Below are 14,783 nucleotides of genomic sequence, written 5' to 3' on the forward strand. Positions count from 1 at the left end.
ATACTAACTTTCTATTCTAATTCTCACACAACCCTGTGAGGGTAAGTGCAAATGACAGATGAGGAATTAGTATCATTCGGTCACAGCAAGTCCCCTGTCTCTCAAAAACATGCTTCATACACCCCAATGAACCCAAAGTGAGAGAAACCTCAGGTATACCTTGTGTCCACTGATGATTCACACAGTGGTTTTACACACACGCACGACAGTTTGGCAATGTCTGGAGATGTTTTTGGTTGTCACAATTTGGGGAATGTTACTGGCGTCTAGTGGGTAGAGGTCAATTATGCTGCTAAACATCATGCAGTGTAGAGGACAACCCCCCACAGCAAATAATTATACAGCCCCAAATTTCCATAGTGCTGAGGTTAAGAAACTCTGACATAGGGCTCTCTCTCGAAGAAGAGACGTTCATGTTTAAATACTTCAGCAAGACTCCCTTTTACATAAAATACTTTGCTAAAAACCATCAAAGCAAAGGGAAAGTTGTGCAGCCAGTGAAAAATCTAAGTGTTGATGAAATTGTTGAAGGTTTTCCTCTTGAAAAGGATGTGTGTGGTCATGAAAAATAAAAGCATACCTAGCAGCATGGGAAAAGAAAAGAGAATCACCTGAAACCACTGTCTACTAAAGAAAATTCTAAAAAAGCAGTTCAGCTGCTATAAAAGGCAAAAAGCACATGCCTGCTGCCTGCAGTGTTTAAGGTGTCCAGCATCTCACGCACACACAGATACATACATGTCAAAAATTAAGTTATTTCCAACTCAGCTCAAGTCTAATTCAACTGTCGAAAGTGCTAGGAAAAAATGTCTCCCTCTTTCTATAGCTAATCATTCGATCTGTAAATATCACTTATTCCATTGACTGTCCTATGATTACACTTTTTCTTTTTAAATGGCCATTAAATCAGGTATAAAAGAGCCATTAGTTTCTACTATAAATAGTCACAGGCACTAAATACTTCATTGTTTGAATTAGTCACTGTAGTTAACACAGATGAAATTCTCTTCGAAGCTGTGATTTTATGCCTTCTGTCAGCCACTCTTACCTTCCCCCAGTCCTGGGAATAATAACTCAGTTTCCAAACACATTAAATGCGTTGTAAATAGTACATGCCTTCATAGCACCACCTCGATGGACTGATCCACCTTGTTGTGGTGTCATAAATTTGAAGGCATCTCATAAAAGCCGCCATATCCAGGCAGATATTCTTGTTCTGAGACTTACTAAGCAGTTCAGAAAAGCACCTCACCTTACTCATTTTCCCCCGCTCTCTCTCCATCTTTGCTCCTGGAGAGGCATCATTATTAGATCTTATTAAGAGTTATTAAAAATGGCATTTGTATAAAACTTTACAATCTGGGAAGCATAGTTAAGTATTTGATCCTCATAACAATACTTTGAGCTTGGAGTGGCAGCTCTTACAAAATCATCCCCGTTTTGTAGATAAGGGAATACAATACTGTGTACTTACGTCATATAAAAATGTCATCCAGGGCCTGAGGTGAGCTTAGGTGAGCAGGACCTCTAGGAGATGTTCTCATGGGCCTTCGTTTGTCTTATTTGGGTTCCCTGTGAAGCAGAACCTGAGACATAGATTAGACTTTAAGTGGTTTGGGAGATGATGCCAGGAAGTATGAGGAGGAGAGTGGGGAAAGACGACAGGGAAGGGAAAGGGGACAGTAATGGTTGATTTATGGAGCAGGTTACCTGTGGACCCTGGGGGCTTACTGATGCCGTGCTGAAGAACTCTGGGAGATAGTATAGAGTGATCCACTGAATGCAGAGGAGCAGGAGTACCAATCCTCCAACCCCTGCCCATTAATGTCTGAAAGCTGGTCTTTCCTTTGGGGCTAGAGGAGATTGACTCTGGCACTCTCTAGACTCAGGGAAAGCCCCCAGCATTTCGGGTCCTTGCCTGAGGACACTAAGGAAGGCCAATGGAGGCAGGAGTGCCCAGGGGAGTGCAGACATCTGTCTTCAAAATCAACACTATCAACTACAGTGCCAAACCTACTCAGTGAGAACATAGAGGTGGACCTTAGCTCACTTTTCTGTGCAATTTTTTTCTCCAATTTCCTGGTGATGTTTATCTTTTTATCGTAAAAGACCCCCTCTCCGCTTACTTCTGGGTTTAGCACTCTCACATGCTCTCCTTCCCCACTTACTGGTGGACTATCTCCTTCTCTCTTTAAGGTTTCCTCTCAGATTATGGATATACTCCAAGGCATAGATGACTGATAAACTGTCTCCCTTCTTAGGAGGGAAAATGCATTGACGTCTTAATCCGCATCAGTCTCTGAAAGTGGTCCTGGGCCCATATATTATTTGATTTGGACCACTCAAAGTTTAAAATATTAAATTAGTTGTCAAATTTTTGCAATATTAAAAAATTTAACCCACGAATTGGAATTTCCTTCCACTCAGTCGGTAACTCAACCCTCTTGAAGGCAAGACGAGGATCTGCTGAAGTCGAGTGGAGACTGCCCGTCTAGACAGCACACACACTCTCCAGTTAACCACATCCCTGCCACCCTTCCGCCCAGCCATCTTCACCCATTCCAGCCACTTGCCTCCTTCTGCAGGATTTTGAATTTATGATACCTGGCCTGTAGCCCTTAGAGAAGTGAGAGAAGGTTCTCAGAAGTTGTTGCCTTTAGTTGCTATTCTGTCAGTGTCCTTGAAATCACACCATGTAGGATGTAATTATTCTTAGCACTTACCTAACCTTCCAGCTCTGTAAGAAAGTAACAGAGGGTTTTCTTTTTTCTTTTTTTTTCTTTTTTGAGATCTTCCTATAAGGAATGACCCAGATGATTATATAAATCTACATTTAATTTTCATTAGAATTGTCCTAGGTAGCACTTGAACTTTAAATCCTATAAAGCAGAAGCAAATCTGTGTTTGCAATAGAAATTACCAGAAGAAAGAACAAGGAAGACATTTAGATAATTTCATCTGGGTGTGCAAAGTCATCACAAGATCCATCCTTCCATTATCTGGAAGTTGGGAGCCACCTGTTTTTCATGACGATCTGACGGTTGGAATGAGAAGCTCTAAGTTTAATTAAGTTACTCGTGTGGGAGGAACACGCTTTGCAGCAGCAGTTAGATTATTAATGGACTCCTATATTGAAGTGTTCACATTTTTGAAAGGCTAATTACAATATAATTTTAGTTTTAAAATATTGCTTTGCCAAGGGTAGAAGTTGTGTCATGTATTATTAAGTGGTACTTTACTTTTTCAGTCTTGAGGGAAATATGGGTTTGGTTATGGTAATCTTTAATATCCAGTTATTTCCCTCACTTCCCCAGTTGATGCTTCTAACTCCTAGAAAAGGAAAATATGCTCCATGGCTGTCAAGTACCAAAAAGTTACACTGGAGTTTTCTTGGATTCTTCTGATTTTTTTAAATAAAGAAAGCCAGCCTGCTTATAGATTGAGTAAACTAAGTTTCACATTTGTCTTTGCTACCTGAGACCCATGATTTTATCAGTTGTACAATCTCAACATTCTAGGAGAAAGTTGAACAGGAAATTAAGGTTCCAAGAGGTGGCTGTCTAACGAGCTAATTCTGGAATCCATTCTACTGTTACCTAGTTATAGATGCACAAGTAGGGCTCTAGTTTATTGTAATGGGAATCGCATGATTTTTTTATTCAACGACCTAATTTAGAGCCCTTGTGTTGGAAGCTGTGTTTACTGCATGTTCCAAACTGAAATCACCACACATTCCTTCTACCCACATATCCTCCCATTGAAAATCACAGTCACCTCGATGACATTTCAGTTTTGCCAAATCAGAGAGAATGAATGTACAAAAAAGACAGTGAGTAGTGAGTAATTAGGATTTTTACATGCACTGGGAAGAGACTAAGGGATGTTTTTCAAGCAGCACCAACTCTGAACAGCCTTCTCCCGGGCCAGGGATAGTCTAGTGGCTGTGATTACCCAGGTCCGTCAATTCCAAAAGCTGCCCACCAGCCCAGTGCCTCCATGTTCTTCTGTGGACAAGCATTGCAGTGGCTGGCTGAGTACCTTGCAATGACACAAGGTTCAATTTCCTCCCATGAAACTATGCTGTGTTTTATTTATTTGTTTGTTTGTTTGTTTGTTTGTTTTGAGACAGAGTCTCACTCTGTCCCCCAGGCTGGAGTGCAGTCGCGCGATCTCGGCTCACTGCAAACTCCACCTCCCGGGTTCACGCCGTTCTCCTGCCTTAGCCTCCCGAGTAGCTGGAACTACAGGCGCCCACCACCACGCCCGGCTAATTTTTTGTATTTTTAGTAGAGATGGGGTTTCACCGTGTTAGCCAGGATGGTCTCGATCTCCTGACCACGTGATCCGCCCACCTCGGCCTCCCAAAGTGCTGGGATTACAGGCTGTGTTTCATTTTTAAAAAATCTTTCAGCCTGAAGGAAGTTCTAGAATGAAGGAAAAAGCCTTTGTTTGACTTGGAAGATGACCAGTTTCTTAGGCTAATTGTGTCACTCTTTCGTGGAAAAGCTACACTTTCTCTTGCTCTATGGGTGGAAAAATTGACATGGCCAATCCCTAGCAGTGAGCTGCTATTCTGCCATTCAATCATTTGTGTAGTCAGTTGCACCAATATTCCATAATTGTGGGACCAGAATGGTGCCCATAGAAACCAAAATGACCCAAGCCATTCTCTTACAGGAGTATCCCAAGGTCAGGGGTTTTCCCACATCTTTTTGGGCCTGTGGCAGAAGTCTGGTCCTGCATGTTCTCTTCTCACCATTCCCTACATGTTCTGACTGATAGAGAGAACACTTCTCTCCAAATGATCAAGAGCTACACTATTTGGTGGCAAATCTACCCTACAGGCTTACCCCAACCAAAGTTTCCCTCAATAATTGTTTAAATATTTTCAGTTCTAACTTGTGCTTGTGAGTCAGAACCTCACCCTGGATTTTGCTCTTATGTTTTATCATGGTAGTCCAATTCTCTGATCCCTCCAGATTTAGCTACTTAATTGCTGAGAGTAGAAGAGAAGAAAACTTCAACCATGTGTGTGTATCTATTTGCAATATTAAGAGGTTTAGAAGGAGTAGGGAGGAAGGGAAATGCCAAACTGCTCGTAGGAATGCCCCAAGACTGGTGAGGCCATGGTAGTGGAGGAAGAAAAACAGCCCTTGTTGAGCAACAAGTATGAACAAGACTCTCTGATACGGTTCTGCTTAGGCTTAAAGTTGTCCAGAGTTGGTCAGAGTCATAGGTGAGTCTTTGATCTTGAAATGCAAGAATGCCAGATGGCCCGGAAAGAGACTGAACTCAGAATCTTGTATACTAGAAGTCATAGCTAGTAGCTATAACCAGAAACTCTGGGAGACTGAGCAAAGTCACTTATTTACTCAGATTGAAATACATGCAAGTTAATGAAGTAAGTGATAAAGCAAGTGATGGCTTGGTATTAAGGTCTCTTTGGGATTTTATTAGAGTTGCAGAGTTTGGGGGTACAGAAAGAGGAGGAACAGGTGGTAAGTTCTTTTTTTCTTCTCAGAGACGTGGTCTTGCTGTTACTCAGACTGGAATGCTGTGACGCGATCATAACTCACTGCAGCCTCAAACTCCTGTGTTCAAATGACTCTCCTGCCTCAGCCTCCCAAGTATCTGGGACAACAGGTGCAAATCACAATGCCCAGCTAATTAAAAAAAAAGGAAAAAACAAAATTAAAGACTTGCTAAGTTGCCCAGGCTGAGTGGAAAGTTTTTTGAAGGCCCCCTAGTTCTCACAGTGCCTCAAGCAGAGAGGGTTAGCTATAAGGGCTGCTTAGGTAACTCAGCCCTCAAACTCTCTAAAATAAAACTCCCCAGCAGTGGAAATCCTGATGCTTGGGCTCCTTGGATAACTTTCCTCAGTGCCTCAGGCTGCTAGGATATGTGTGCAAAAGGCCCAAGGCATCCTATAGTGACCTCCTATGGCCCTTTCTTTCTAAGGGCAGATACCCTCATGCCCAGCTTGAACCTTTACAAACTATGGATCCCACCACTTCAGAAATGGGTGATCAGGTTCTTCCTTGTTTCCTTTTCCTGCTTTTAAAATTGGTAAACAATTGTTTGATGTAATTTCTTCTTTCCATTAATCATTTCCAATTCCAGTCCCATACCTCTTGTAGTCTACACTGCCTGTGTGCATTCATCATTTCTGTGCACAGGCAGAGGCCTAGGTATGCAGGGCAGGTTTGCTCTACCTGCTTGCCTATGAGAACCATATGTTCCACTTCTGGCTGCAGTCATTTGCTATAATCCTTGCCTTACATGGCTAGCATGAAATCTCTTTTCCTGGGGCTATACTCTGTCACCACCGGGAACACTCCGAGTTGCAGGTAATGTCCTCCAAACCTTATAAACTAAGAAGGAGCCATGGCTGGCCCCCACTTGGCCCATCTCTGAATTTGTAATGAGCCAGGGGATTGAGATCAAAAGGTAAGAGTTTTAGCTCCAGGTGCAAAGGCGTAGATGTTTGGATGGCAGAGAGATGAGGTTAAAGAAGGTAAGAGATGTATATCAGTTACATATCACTGTGCACTCTGGCATGCCTGCCTGCTCGGGAAATGCCCCTGCATCCTGCAACTCTTCTCACTGCTCCTGAACCCTTTTTGTCTTACTTTCTTCTGAGGGCCATGTTTCCGCTGCAGTCCCCACAAGTGGAGGCCGTTGTGCTTTTTATTTTTTCTCATATGCCACTCCTTAGGTCTTTTTTCTGCCATGTGGCTTCTGACCCCTTTCCCTTTCTTCCTTTAAGTACTCCAGTTCAGAGGAAACTCATGATTTCCACTGCCCTTCATCAGCTGTTTGGCAGTCCCCACCGTCCCATCATCACCTTCATTAAGTCCCCTAGCATTCACATCACTGTCTGGCTCTCCAGCTCTGCACAGGCTATTGTTTCATCCCAGGGACTCATTCCACAGCTCAGTCTATTCATGGTGGTGCCTCCCCATCTCCCCAACGTGCTCCTCCATCCTTGTCAGCTACCTTGTCCCCTGGTGTGTTCTGATCTGTGTTGCCTGTCATTGCTTCACTTCTCATTCTTAGATGCCATTTCCTGTCCTTCCAGCTCACTTCCTTTTGAACTCCCTTCCCCCCTCCCCCACACCATTGCAATAATTCATCCATGTACTGGAAACCCCCCAATCTGTGGAAACCACCTATTTTTAACTATCTATATTCAGATCTGCCTATCCTGGTCTTCACTCTCCAGTTTATCCAGCTAAATTCCAAAGTCCCTTCGAATCACTCTCTTGCAAACATCCTCAACTTCTCTGCTCGGCCTCAGTCATGCTGGAATTGTAACACCCTGTAAAAGGAAAATAAATCTTGGAATCCCCAAAATCACTAAGTCAAAGGGAAAAGTCAAGCAGGGAACTCTGTCAGGCAGACCCTCCTCCCATTTTGTTCCTAAATAAGATAGCTACAAATATTATTTTTTTTAAAAAGCTACATACCTCCCTGAAAATTTACCTACAAGGACATTCCTTGTGGACCTCAAGATCTTTACCCTAAAACATCAATAGCTTATCTTCTTCACAGGTGCAGGACAGAAAGTCCTCCCTCTGCTCACCTGAGACAAATGCATATCTGATTACTTCTTCTGCCTTATTGTCTATGTAAAAATGTAGATTCACTGAGCCAGACTAAAGCATAAATGGTTGTTCCTCTATCTGCCCACCTCGCAGGTAGGTGGTGTTTTCAGTGCAAGTCTGTCTCTTATCTACTCGTGACCTGAAGCCACTCCCCCTTCAAGGTGTTCCACCTTTCTCGACTGAACCAATGTACATCTTACACACATTGCTTGATGCCTCGTGTCTACCTAAAAGGTGTAAAGCAAGCTGTACCCCAACCATCCTGGGCACATGTTGTCAGGACCTCCTGAGGCAGTGTCGCAGGTACGTCCTTAACCTTGGCAAAGTAAACTTTCTAAATTGATTGAGACCTCATAGATTTTGGGTTAACAACCCCAATCACCTCTCTTCCTTGGACATACACCTAGCTAGCTCAGAGTGACTGGAAAAATATTAAGTAACAAGTCTAACTACTTTCTTTTTGAATTTGTGACCACCATGCTTTTACCCAGATATCATATATTTTGTTTCCCAAAGGAAGATAGCCCGTCTTTTGAGACCATTAAACTTGCCCCACCTCTTCCGTTCCCCTGAACTCTTAGCTGATGCCCCTTCTTTCATTCACAGAATGAATACCAAGCAAACAGAACACACTCATCTTCCCACTATCAAATATACAAACTTACATGTTCTTCTGTTGTACGGGAAAGTGTCCTTGCTTCTGTCTGGTGAGAGGAAGTCTGGTGGGCTGCTTCTACCAGGACTCCGGTATGTACCTCCTCCCACTTCTACCAGACTTTGCTCCTTGGTTCTCATCTCAATTTCCTGCACTATGAATCTTTGTCCCTTTCTCTACTCAATCTCTCAAATGTGCTTTTAGCAGATACATTTATTTATTTATTTATTGGGACGGGAAGGCATTCATGTTCTACAAATTTTGAAAGGTACAAAAATATTTACAAAGTCGAGTTTCCCCTTTCCCAAGGTATTCAAATTACCTCATTCTCTTCCCTATAGACACCCAGCATTTTCACCTTCTGGTTTATCCTTCTTAAAATACTTCATGCATCTGTGTAGTAATATACAAATATGTATATTCCTTTTTCCCCCTTAAAAACAAAGTTTGCACCTTGCACATATTGTTCTGTACTTGTGTTTTTCACTTAACAGGACATATTGGAGATGATTTCATGTTAGTTCATACCTGGCTTCCTCCTTCTGTTCTATAGCTATGTAGTTGCATCATGTATATAATATATATATTATCGTGTATATAACATATAAATTATATACCATAATTTATTTAGCCAATTCTGTATTAAATATGTGCAGTCTTTAAAAAAAAAAATGCAGCCTCTGTGACCTCATCATTCCCCTTCCTGCTACTTCCTATTTTCCTGTTTCTCCTTTGACCCAAACTCCTCCAATGAGTTGCTACACATCCTGCATCTATAGCTGCATCTCTCATTCACTCTTCACCTTCTTCAATCTGGCTTCACTCTTCACTGAAATTGTTATTTTCGAGATTACCAAATTCAATGACTACTTCTCTGATTTCATCTTACTTGAATTGATCACTCTTCCCTCTTGTGTCCAGAACACTGTACATGCATGGTTTTCTATCTTCCAGGTTATGCCTTTTCTGGAGTTTTCTCTACCTACCTTTTCTTTTTTGGGTTGTTTTCAGTCTTCTTGTCTATGTACCCACTGTCCTTAGCTAACCTCATTCTGACCTTTGGCTTTATATCTGCATGCTGGTGGGCTCCATATTTCTATTTCAAACATAGACTACTCTGAACTCCATATCCAACTGCCTGTTTAACATCTTCACTTGGATGTTAAATAAGAATCTCAGGCTAGATTCAAAACAGAGCCCCTGATCCTCTTCCTCCTCCCCCACAAGCCTGTTCCTCTGCCAGACTCCCCACCCCTGTACACAGCACCACTGTCCACCATCGGTAAAGCTGAAAACATAGGAGACATCCTTGATTCCTCTCTTTTGGGTGTCAGTCCCTATCCAAGTCCTGTTAGTTTTATCTGCAGACATGCTCAAGCACATCTACTTCTCTCCTTTTTCCTATCTCCCACTCCATTAAGCTACCATCCTGTCTCCCTTAGTCTACCTCAGTAATCTCCCGGGGCCTCTCTTTCCAGCTCTTGCCCCCTCTAATCCAATTCCCTCAAGGAGCCAGAGTGATCTCTTAAAAATTAAAATGGGATCATGTCGATCAGATCAGATCATCCTCCTACTCAAAAATCTTCCTATGACTTTCTTTAGCACTTAGAATAAAATGAAGATTTCTTATGGTAGCCCAAAAGATCCCACAAAAGCTGGTCAGGGCCTCCCTTCCTGCCCTTACTCCCCTACCTTCAGCACCAGGCAATTGGCTGTTCCCTCCACGTGGAACATGCTTCCTTTCATCTGGACATTGCTGGCTCATTTGCATGCTTCAAATCACAGTCCCAATATCACCACCTCAGAGAGGCCCTCACTCACCACTCTGTCTCCTATTTCTGAGCTTTCTCAACAACACTCACTTTATTGTCTTCATACCAAGTGTCATATTCTATCACTATCAAATGTATGTGTTTACTTTTGATTTCTGTCTCCTCCCCTAGGACAGAAGCTCTAAGAGGGCAGGACTTACTTATGCCTTCTTTAGCATCCAGCTCTGGGTACAGTGCCTAGAATCTCCTGGCATCTCAACTATTTGAGACAAAATTATTTCCTGAAGTATAAAATTACTAAAAGGATTTTGTCAAATATTCTGATTTTATTTTTAAAATCTCGGAAATATTATAGATTTTCATCTCACTTTAAAAACATTTTTGTCTTTTTAAAGATGCCAAAATATTTAAGATTGGGACAAAAATTACATTCATTCATTAGTTATTCAAAAGTGACAGATTTTGCTGTATTTAAATGCTTCATTTTTGGAAAATTAAAATTGTAAACTTGTCCTACAAATTCATACAGAAACTATGTTATAATTTTTAAAGCTCTTGAGTTTTTTTTTAGTTTAATTATTTTTGCATGCATTGATGAAAGAAAGCATTAGATAAAATCCTGTTATATGGTAGGTACATTATTCCTCTCAAAAAACTCAGAACTTTCAGGAAACAAAAAATCCCTAAGAGGGATTATACAACTGATAGTTTCAAAAGCAAAATCTGCAGAAATGACACACAAGACGCTTCACCTTTTCTTCTGATGTGCATCTATTGTGGTCATGCATTACGATCTTTAACTTTATTTTAAGAAAACCGTTGCTCTTCTATAATCATCACTGGCCAAATCACCACTTCCAACCACTTTTTTTCTCTACCCCATGTCCATTCTCGTAAAATGTGGTATATTCTCCCCCAAGCTTTCTTAGTGCAAGGCCATATGTGCATAGAGAGTTTAGATAAAGAATCCTGGCCTCTTCACTGTTTACTGATTGTATCACAAGCTCCCCTGACCGGCTGGCGCATATGCAGCCTCTAAAGGTTCTGGGGCTTGATTTGTTTGTAGCCTCTTAATTCATATGTATGATGCCACTGCTGTATATTACAGGGGCAGGGACATCCCTTCTAGAAATTATGAAATCAGTTGGAAAGCCTAATTGTTTATTAGTGAATGTGAACTCCTTGAACATTACTCCACCCCAGGCTGCAGTCAACAAAGTCCTAGCCTCGAGCCAACCCACCAGCAGTGGATCACTTTTGACTGCAAGGCAGGTTCACTGAGCTGGACAACTGTGGAAGATTGATCGCAGAGTAGTCCACATGTCTCTGGTAGGATGTGAAGGACAGTGGTGACTTCAGACTGAGGAAACTCAAGAGAGACTCAGCAGAATATCTTCACGGAGACCCTGACAGTAAGAAGTAGCAGCAGCAAAAGCCAGATCTTTCTGGCTTACAGAAATCAGAGACAGAGTGGCAGAGACCTCGGGAAAGGGAGCAGGAGGCAAAACAGCTGCAGGCCCACAAAGCATAAGGATCCAAGCAGCAGAAAGTGGTGAATAAGGACATGCATGATGTGCACATCAGACCTAGAGGAGTGTGTGTGTGCATGTGTGTGTGCGTGTGTGCATGCGCGCACTGATGCCAGATACACCTATCAGAAAGGAGGCCAGCTTCTTCTTACAGTTAACCCACTTGTTAGTGGTGTCATTATTTTTGAAGTCCTTCCTAAATCTTAGGATGGCATTTTTAAAATTTGCTATAACAAAAAGTATGACCTTTATTTAAAAGTAATATATATGCATACTTGTATATATACACATATGCACACATGTTTAGATATACATATACACACACGTAGACATATACATGTATATACATATACATACACATATGTATAATTATCCTGAAATGTATGCAGTGTATAAGATCAAATGTAAAATCCCCAGTACCATCTGCTCTCTCACCTTATTCCCAAGATATAACTGCTACGAGTTAAAGATTTCATCAAGTTTTCTCTTTCCCTCTTTGAAGTATTTTTCAAACTTCCCCTTTGTTCTTTTTCTCCAAGAAAATAGCATTCTTTGAACTCATACCTTCCTGAATAAGGGGATTAGCTTTCTAGCATTAATCTCTGTACTCACCAGCCCCCAGCCACTACCAGACTATTCTTCCTAGAGTACCATTTTCCCTTAGAAAGCCCCAGCCACTCTCCCCAGTGCCTACCACACTGAGTCCAGCCCTCCATCACCCATCCTTATGCAGCCACATTCCCTACCTGGATCTTCTATATAGCTAGGCCCACCTCAACATTTACCTTCTTCTTTCTTCCCTTGGGCTTGTGCCCCTGCTGTCCCTCTACCTAGTACTCCATTGTCAGAAGCGTGTGAACCAGAACAACTCCATCTTGAATAGGTGCTGGGTAAAATGAGGCTGAAACCTACTGGGCTGTATTCCCAGATGGTTAAGGCATTCTCAGTCACAGGATGAGATAGGAGGTCGGCACAAGATACAGGTCGTAAACACCTTGCTGATAAAACAGGTCACAGTAAAGAAGCCGGCCAAAACCCACCAAAACCAAGATGGCGATGAGAGTGACCTCTGGTCATGCTCACTGCTACTCCCCCACCAGCGCCATGACAGTTTACAAATGCCATGGCAACATCAGGAAGTTATCTTATATGGTCTAAAAAGGGAAGGCATGAATAATCCACCCCTTGTTTAGCAAATAATGAAGAAATAACCATAAAAATGGGCAACCAGCAACCACTGGGGCTTCTCTGTCTGTAGACTAGTCATTCTTTTATTCTTCCACTTTCTTAATAAACTTGCTTTCACTTTATGGACTTGCTCTGAATTCTTTCTTGCACAAGGTTCAAGAACCCTGTCTTGGGGTCAGGATCAGACCCCTTTCCTGTAACACCATCACTATGCATCAGTTCTTCTTCCTCTCATCTGCTCTTTGCTCATCTCTGTCGTTCTTGTTCTCCACTGCCCACCTCTCACTTTGCTCCCTCTATGAAACATCCCTACTTCTGCAGCTCAGCAGCTCTCTCCTTTCCCTAAATACCTATTGAGCCAGGTGGTTTAGCATTTACTGGTTTTCTAATTATTTTAAGAGTGTTAGTCCTGTCTCTTCCAATTGGAAATAAATCTCTTGAGGTTGGGGAACTTGCCTTAATAATTCTGTTGGCCCCATAATACCTGGCACCAAGATAAACACATGGGAAAACTCAGTGCATGAATGTGTAGAAAATGGTCAGATGCACAGGAAACACTTAGGAAATGGCCATAGAGCAAGTTTACTTTTCACTTAAGTGCTTATCTCCCCATTATTTTGTATGTAGGACGAGCTTTCACTTTTTTGGCTTTGGTTTATGACTGTATAATCATTCCTTTTTATGTGGTCATTAAAATTGAGGTGGCATTACCTTCAGGGCAAAGTAACTAACTGGTCTGGTAGACTGACTGCACCTTTCTTTTCAGGGATACAATTTTTTTTTTAAATGTGTCTTAGAAATTTGGAAAGATACTCTTAATTCTCAAAAAATCAGCCCTTAGAGGCACAGCAGGTAATTAGGTTCCACCTCAGGTTTGAGATCTCCTGGATTTTAACCTTAAATATTTAGCCCATGTGCCATTTTAACAAATCATGAAACCCATTCTTCTTCTTATGTTAATGTAGAGGAAAATTTTAAAGAAAAGGGTAAATCTACTGGTGTATGGCATATGGATGTCAAGATCCCACATAGATTTTCAGCATTAAGGCAGAACAAATGGACTGCAAGACTACAAAGAAAACAAATTCAGAGCAGTAACCTTTTGAGAACCGCCAAATTGCTGGCAAGATGAAAATGGAGTTTGCATCTGAGAAATTATGCAGCATTGTGCTTTTTGGAGAAATGCACAGCACAGAGGGTATATGTGTTTTCTTTCAAAACTCTATTTTTAATATTCATAATGACACTAACTGAAGCAAATGTGACTATATGTAGAATATTCAGTAAATGGTAAATGATGGTGGTGGTGGTGGTGAGGAGTTTGGAGGAAACTAAATGGAAATAGAGGCTCTGGCGGACCACGTATATTTTTGAAATATCAAACAGACACATTCAGCCTGGATGCTGAAGATCACTATGTAGGGTGAGAAGAAAGTCGAAAATTTGCCCAGAAAAAGTCTGAAAGACATCACAGCAAATGGCAGGCTGGATCTCAGCAGTGTAAAAGAAAGAAATGTATGAAAGAAAATGTCTCTCTGCATATCATAAAAACAGCAAGATTTCCAACATATGCTGCTATTTTAGTCTTTCATTTGGCAGACCATTTGTGACTAGTTATGGGTGGGGTTGTTCTTGCATGTATGTTTCAGCCAAGTATGATGAATGCTCAGACTATTTTTCCTGACCTTACATGCATTGACTTCTCCTTTTTTCTTCCTCATGTGCCCTATCCTGGTGTTTGCTATCAGATGGGGTTCCCAGGCAGCTCCATATAGGATCGTATCAGAGATACAGAGAGTAATTTAGTTCAGATAAAACACGTTCATTTTAGAAATGTGTTTCCTTATTTCATTTACTTGTTTTGTCACACACAAGAGAGCAAGCCAATGACAATTTAAATAACATAGGATTAATAAAGAGGCAAACACGCGCCAATAGAGACTCAATTCTTAACATCCATCCCTTTCTTTTCGAGGCCTTAAACAAATTATGCATATATATTTTTCCATAGTTGCCATCAGTGTGTGTATTTCAT

This window comes from Macaca mulatta, chromosome 12 (assembly GCF_049350105.2).
Source record: "Macaca mulatta isolate MMU2019108-1 chromosome 12, T2T-MMU8v2.0, whole genome shotgun sequence".
Classification (NCBI taxonomy): domain Eukaryota; kingdom Metazoa; phylum Chordata; class Mammalia; order Primates; family Cercopithecidae; genus Macaca; species Macaca mulatta.